The sequence below is a fragment of the Sciurus vulgaris genome, assembly GCF_902686455.1.
Source record: "Sciurus vulgaris genome assembly, contig: HiC_scaffold_424_arrow_ctg1, whole genome shotgun sequence".
Lineage (NCBI taxonomy): Eukaryota > Metazoa > Chordata > Mammalia > Rodentia > Sciuridae > Sciurus > Sciurus vulgaris.
This window is the reverse complement of record NW_027632615.1, coordinates 21,621-29,069: the sequence shown is the minus strand read 5'-3', so window position 1 is coordinate 29,069 and position 7,449 is coordinate 21,621. Positions and strand designations below refer to the sequence as shown.

Genomic DNA, 7,449 nt, shown 5'->3' with positions numbered 1-7,449 from the left:
AAATGACAAGAATTTCTGTAGATTAAATACAAGTGAAATATTTTTACAGTAAAAAAGAGAATAAAAAAAAAAAAAAAGAATTCATGGGGACCAAGCCAGTGTTAAAAAGGAAACTCAAAGATATACTACACAGAGGAACTAAAAAACAATTCTCAAAGACCACAAACAGAAGAAGTTAAAAAGAAAAAAAATCCAGTAAATGAGAATCAAACCAGGATAAAATATAACAAAAATTATGAAAGGAAACAACAAACACATATACATACTAACAATAAATGTTAATGGTCTTAATTTCTCAATTAAAAGACACAGATTAGTAGAATATGACAAAACCAGAATGCAAGTCTATGATGCTAAGAAAAGACTCAGCTTATAGGCAAAAACAATCCCAAACTGAAGGTGAAAGGATGGCAAAATATATATATTTTCCAGGCATATGGTCAAAGAAAACCAGCAAGAATAGCTGTTTCTCAATTCTGGTAAAAAATTTCAAGCAAAAATTAATCAGAAAAGACAAAGAAGGCCACTTTATCCCAGTAACATGAACAATCCAACATGAAGTTACAAGAATAGTAAACATTTATGCCACAAATGTGAACATACACAATTACACAAAAGAAATATTACATAATAACATAATACTATATATTATGCTAAATGAGTTAAATCCAAACCCCAAAACACTGGGTGATTTCAACACTCCCCTGTCACCAATAGGTCATCAAAATATCAAACATACTTTAAGCCTGATCAACACTATAATAAAGTGGACCTACCTGATAACCAACCTAATATTCCAATCTCAAAGACCTGAATTTATCTTCTTCTCAGCAACACTGAAACTGTTTACAAAATAGATCATATTCATGCCTAAAAATCAAATATCAGCAAGTCAAAATCTGATGTAATCCCATGTATTCTATTAGAAAAGAAAAAATGTAAATGACAAATACAGGGAGGTTGAACAATGCTCCCCTAACTGAAGAACTGATCAAAAAAGAAATGAGAAGAGAAATTAAGAAATTCTTAGAAACTAATGAGACCAAAGAGGGGCATATCAATGTATCTGGGATTGTGTAAAAGCAGTCCTAAGAGTAAAACTTATGGCACTGTTTGCCTACATTTAAAGACTTGACAGATTCCAAATAAATAAGCCTATATTCCACCTCAAGCCCTTAGGGGAAAAAAAAAGACTAAACTCCAAAACCAGGAGAAGACAGGGAATAATGAAGATCAAAGGAAAAAAAAAATCAATGAAACTGAGAATAATTGAGCAATACACAGAATCAATGTAATGAAGAGTTTGTTCTTTAAAAAAGAGAAATAAAGTTGACTAACTAAAAGGAGGAGAGAAAAACTCAACAATATCAGTGAGAGAAAGGAGATCACACTCTACATCCTTCTGAAATCCTGAGGTTTACCTGAATATATGTTGAAAATTTATACTTCAATAAACAACAATATCTATAAACGAATGACAAATTTCTAGAGACACATGATCTGCCCAAATTGAAATAGAAAAACAGGTAAAATCTGAAGAGACCAATACCAAGTAATAAATCGAAATAGCAATTTAAAATCTTCCACAATATGAAAGCTCAGATTCTAATGGATTCTCAGTTGAGTTCTACCAAACCTTTACAGAAAAATTTTCTATCTCCTGTTATATGCAGTGCATTTCTTTACTGTAAATTTCAAGATATATTTTTATAGCATGATAACAAGCCCATATCTCCCATGATCAGTCTGTCTACCAATTGGGCTTATAAAAGTAGTCATAGTATTTTCTGTTGAGGAAGGACTCCAGGGAGCATCAGAGGGAAGGAGTGTGTGCTTGATGGGGCTCACATGGAAGGACTGTTGGTCAGTGGGCTCCTCTCAGCAAGCAAGTGGTGTGCAAGTCAGGGAGATTGGGAATCCCCAGATTCTCAGTAATAATAATAATAATAATAATAGTAACAATGTTAATAATGACCCTGTTGTTTGGTTCCAAATACTCAACTATATATTTTCAGAAATTTACTTATTGTATCCTTTCCCTTTCCTTCTTAGAGTATTAATATATTAGAGTATTAATATACATATTATCCCATTTTACTGAACAGAATCAAAGAGATTGTTTAATTTCTCAGGGAACCACAGATACTGGTAGTAGTCAGAAATCAGAGCTAATTCCCACACAAGGCTCAGGCAGCCTTTGAGTTCAGTGCTAAAGATGAATTCTAGATCCAACCTTATGTTGGTAATGTGGTTTCTGAATTGGTGCTGGACTTGATTTTTTACTGGCCCAAGGACTAGGTGACTCATAGTCTGTGTATTTGAAGACTTTCTATATCTGAAGTTTGGTGCACGAAGACAGATGGATGGATGATGTGACTGAGACCTCCACTTTTGAACTCAGTTTTATGGAGGTTACTTGTTTAGAGTGACTAATAAAATGTCCTTTCTGAAGGAAATCACCTTTCCAAGGTGATAACTAGCCATTGTTGCTTTCTCTGTTACTTCTGTCATATAAGTGAGTAGAATCGAAAGCCATGTTTAATCATCTCAGTTATTTACTGGAGAACAGCAGTGTTGGGCTTGGTAATCAATTGTATGACTTTTTTAATTCTAAGATAAAATTAGTATACATATCTCCTTGTAAAATACAATTTCCATGTTAATATGGGCACAGGATCTGAATAGATGTGTCTCAAAAGAAGATGTACACATGACCAACAAGTATGTGAAAAAATGTTCAGCCTCAATACTGATCAGTGAAATGCAAATTAAAACCATAATGAGATATCACCTCACATCTGATAGAATTACCATTATAAGAAAGAAATTAATAACAATTTTTCGAGAGGACAAGAATAAAGGGGAAACCTGTACACTGCTAGAGGAAGTTTAAATTAGTAGTCATTATAGAAAACAGTTTGGAGGTTCTGTAGAATGTTAAAAGAATTTCTACCACATGGTCTAACGTTCTTCCTTCTAGGTATGTGTCCAATGCAGAGAAGTCATTATGTTCAGGAGTTGTCTGCACTTCTGTGTTCACAACAGCACTATTATGTTGATGAGATGTCTGCTCTTCTGTGTTCACAGTAACAAAGAATCAGCTTCAGTGTCAATCAACAGACAAGTGGGGAAAGGAAAAGTGGGACATAAGCACAGTGTAATGCTGTGCCTCCTTAAACAGATGGACTTTCTTGCTATCTATATACACCCAAGTGCACAGAATTATATCAGTTACAACAGTAATTTTCCTGTTTCTTTTCCAGAAATTCTCACAAATTCAAAACAGATGAATATAGATATCCTCAAAATGTGGATCAAAGTTTTTAATAAAATATTTTCACAATTGTATCTCCAAACTTCTAACTCCCTTATGGTTCTAATATTATGAAATTCAACACTTATTATCAACATGATGTCTGAGCAAGGCTTAGCACCGTTGATTCACATTGCACATATTTTCAGGGCAGTGATTGGAAGTTTTCTTTTTCCACGTTTCCATCTTTCCAGAGTTCATCTTTACTGATGGTTCAGTATTGCTGTCTTCCTGCTGCTAGATAAGTATAAGCTGCTGGTGTGAGCAGGTGATTTTGACAGCACAGGAAGCAGCACAGGTGGCATGACCATTCCAGGTATTGTGTCTTCAATCCTGTGCACAAGTCACTTGAGGAAGATCTTTCAGACCAACACTGTGGAACATATGTTCCTGTGTGGGCATGTGTGAGTACATTTTTCCAAAGATATTGCTGGGGCAAGATAGGATGTGCACACACACACACACACACACACACACACACACACACACACACACAAATACACACATTAAACACGTGTGTACATAACACAAGAAAGTGACATTTCATATTTATACTTAAAAATCACAACTTTTCTTCTACAAAATAGTCTCTGGTCTTACTATCCATCAGCCTTGCTCCAAACCCTGGGAATGCACCCCCTGGACACACTGAAGCAAATGCCCTGCCCCATACAACTTCACCATTAGCACATGAGCACTGATGCTAACTAGACATGATATCCACAGCATGCCAGACCAGGGCTCATTCTGGCACTTGTTTCTGGGAAGGTATGGGAGTACCAGACTGCTATCTTAACTCAGGTGGTCACACAGGCTTCTGGCATTACAAGATGACTGAAAAGTGGAGTAAGGCACTTTGTAGGGAGAAGGGAAGAGCAATTGGTCTCTGAGGTGAGAGTCTGCCAAAGGCTCCATGCAGCAGCTGGGAGGGCAACTGGCTGGAGTGCAGTCAGCTGTACAACAAATGGCTCCCAAAGTACACATGGGAGACCTGGTGAAAGGGAGATTCTGAATGTTAATGTCACATATTAGGAATTCTTTAAGAATTAATATTTAAAATAAATTTTATAAGTGAAAGAAAATAAATACTGAATGCTAAGAACACTTGGAAAATTGAGATCTGAAGTAAGAAATATCTGGAGGTAGAAAAGAGAAATTTAAAAATCTGCATGGAGCTCTGCTTCTATGGTGGAAAACATTTAGGAAGTGTTTCTGTATCCTCTGATTATCACATATCCAGTTTTGGTGGGTCAGAGTCCCTGGCCTAAGACCATGAGAAGTACTTTTCAGCTAGCTTTTCTTTCCTGCATAACATTGGAAGGCTGGAGGAACCTGGAGCTGGCCAACTGTTCTGCTCCAGGTCAGATACTGCTATGCAAAGTGGTCCTTTTGGAAGACTGATCTTTGTTACAGGAATGCTCTGAATGTGTTTCAAAATGGTTACTTTTCTTCTTTTCTGACAAGGAGGAATTTCTCTCCCATTTTCAGAGTGAGAAACTGCTGGAATTTCACAAGATAAAACCCACAAAAGTGTGATCCTCCTTAAGTCTTGGCCTGAAGAGTTGTGACTCTCATGCTAGTCATACTTTGCCTCCAGAAATTCATTAAAAACACCCAAAGATTCTACCAGCTACTCACCCCAGCAGATTCTCTCTTAGGTCGTTGAGTTTATCAATGATATCCCACATTGAATTGCTTTTCCAGTTTTTGAATAGGCCATTTGCCCTGTGCTCTCAACTCTCTGGTTGGGTATTTACTGATACTCTTTGTTTTCTCTTGTGTGCTCAGATTGCCTTTTAGAGTCATCTGCTTTCAGCCTGAAGAACTTCCTGTAATATTTCTTTTAAGGACAGTCTGCTAGAAAAAATTTCTCTTGCTGATAGTTTATCTGGAAAAATCTTTATTTTATCTTCATTTCTCAAAGACAGATTTGCCAGAAGTAGGATTCTAGGATGAAGGATTATTTTGCTCTGAGCAATTTGAAAGGTTGTCCTACGACTGTCTGGTCTCATTTGCTTCTGCTGAGAAGTCAGCTACTAACCTTAGTGGGATTTGCTTGGAAGTAACAAGCCATTTATCTCTACCTGCTTCTAAGATTTTCTCCTTGTCTTTGACTTCCAGCTTTCTTATTATGACTTTTATCTTGGGGCTCTCTTTACATTTATCCCTCTTGGAATTTACTGAGGATCCTTGTACATGTTTGTTATTACTTTTAAATAAATTCACATTTTTTTAAAAGTCATCATTTGTTTAAATAATTTACCTTCCCTGTTCTCCCTCTCCTTTAGCACCTTCTGTTATGTTTAATGGATCTCACATGTTTCTTTCTTTATTATTCCCTGTTTTTCAGCTGACATAATCTCTACTCATATATTTTGAAGTTTGCTTATTCTTTCTTCTGCAAATTCAAATCAACTGTTCAGTTCCTCTAATGGATTTGTTTTTGCTTTTAGTTATCATACTTTTCACCTCCAAAATTTCCATTTGATTCCTTTTATAATTTATTTCTTTGTTGATATTCTCTATTTGGTGAAACATTGGGTGCTCCTTTACCTCATTAAGGAACATGCTTTATTGGCTACTTTGAGGTCTTTCTTAAAGAATCTGCTGCATGACTTTAGGTCACTGTCACAAGCACTTTTCTTTTCTCATTTTTTCTTTTTTTTAAGTGATGTTTATTAAATAATAAAAGCTACCAATTCAGGTCAAAATAAAAAGTGTAGACATCATTATTCAAAGCTCCTAATTATCCAGAGAATTCTCAAAAACCACCATCATGTATAAAAGATGGTTGAGTGGGATTATTTTTAAAAACTTATTTGTTCTAATTATTTATACATGACAGTAGAATGCATTCTGTAGCCTGCTTTGTTTTCAGATTCCAGATGGTATTTTCCTACTTTTTTGCCTGCCTCAGTTTTCTTTGGGAAATTGGATAATTCAGAAAATATAACATAGCAATTCTGGGTGTTGTTACCCAGCCACTGTGGAGCTTACTGTTTGCTTATTTACTTGGTGGCTGGTAAAATATTTAGTGAAGTTTTTTTCCCTAACAGGAAGCCTCTGGTGTTGCTTCTCAGGAGTGATAATTTTAATCATGCCTACAGACAACCTGAGGTGACAGATTTTAGGCAGAGTGAGCTGACTTTCCTTGACTTTGACCAGTTATTAAATTCTAACAATTGCCTGCTGACTACTCTCTTGTTTACAATAATGACATGAGGCAAATCATGCTTCACTAACAATTCAAATTCTAACTACTTTGAAGGATGGTTTCTAAAGCCAGTGTAGAATTTTTGTTCTGACCTCAGGAGGGCTACATTCAGGGGAAACCCCTGAGCCCAAATCTCCAGAGATGGGCATGGGGACATCTTCCACTCTGCCACACACACCCAAGCTTGCACCTCTAAATATGAAACCATCACCTCAAGGGCAGTTTGGAGGCCTCACAGTGCCCAGCCAAACATTCTCCAGTCCACAAGCAGAGGCTGGGAAGGAAAAAGCACCTTCACCCTGTGCTGCTTTCACTTTAACATTGATGAAGCAACAGGCAGCCCTCCTGGGTGAAAGTCCTCAGCCCATCATGTCTCTGCCCCAGCATTCTGCAGTGGGTCACTGCCTGACTGAGCTGGGAGGATGAACAGAAAGCAGTCTTGATTTAATTTGATTTAGACTTCACAGACATTCATCATTCTTATTGAATCTTTTAGGTTTTCTTGAATAGATGTCTCATTTGCAGTTATTTATATTTAGAACCATTTCCAGAGGATTTATTTTTTTGTTCCAATTAGTTATATATGACAGCAGAATGCATTTTAACTCACTGAGCAAAACTGGAGGACAACATTTTATTTCTCTGGTTGTACATCATGCAGATTCACACTATTCATGCAATCATACACATATATAAGGTAATAATATCAGTCTCATTTCACCATCTTTTCCATCCCCAAATCCCCTCCCCACTCACTCCCCTCTGTGCAATCCAAAGTTCTTGCATTCTTCCATTTTTTCCCACATTAGGTATCAGCATCCATGTATCACAGAAAACATTTGAGATTTGTTTTTTGGGATTGGCTTATTTCACTTAGCATGATATTCTCCAACTCCATCCATTTACCAGCAAATACCATAAT

At 36.5% G+C, this 7,449-nt stretch overlaps 1 long non-coding RNA gene across 1 annotated transcript; it reads left to right on the top strand.

Annotated features, from left to right (window-relative positions):
- The first annotated feature begins 2,213 nt into the window (after positions 1-2,213).
- LOC306652659 lies at positions 2,214-3,345 on the top strand. Its single transcript, XR_013761506.1, has 2 exons — positions 2,214-2,469; positions 2,981-3,345. It is a non-coding gene; the product is annotated as an uncharacterized lncRNA (long non-coding RNA).
- Positions 3,346-7,449: the final 4,104 nt, after the last annotated feature.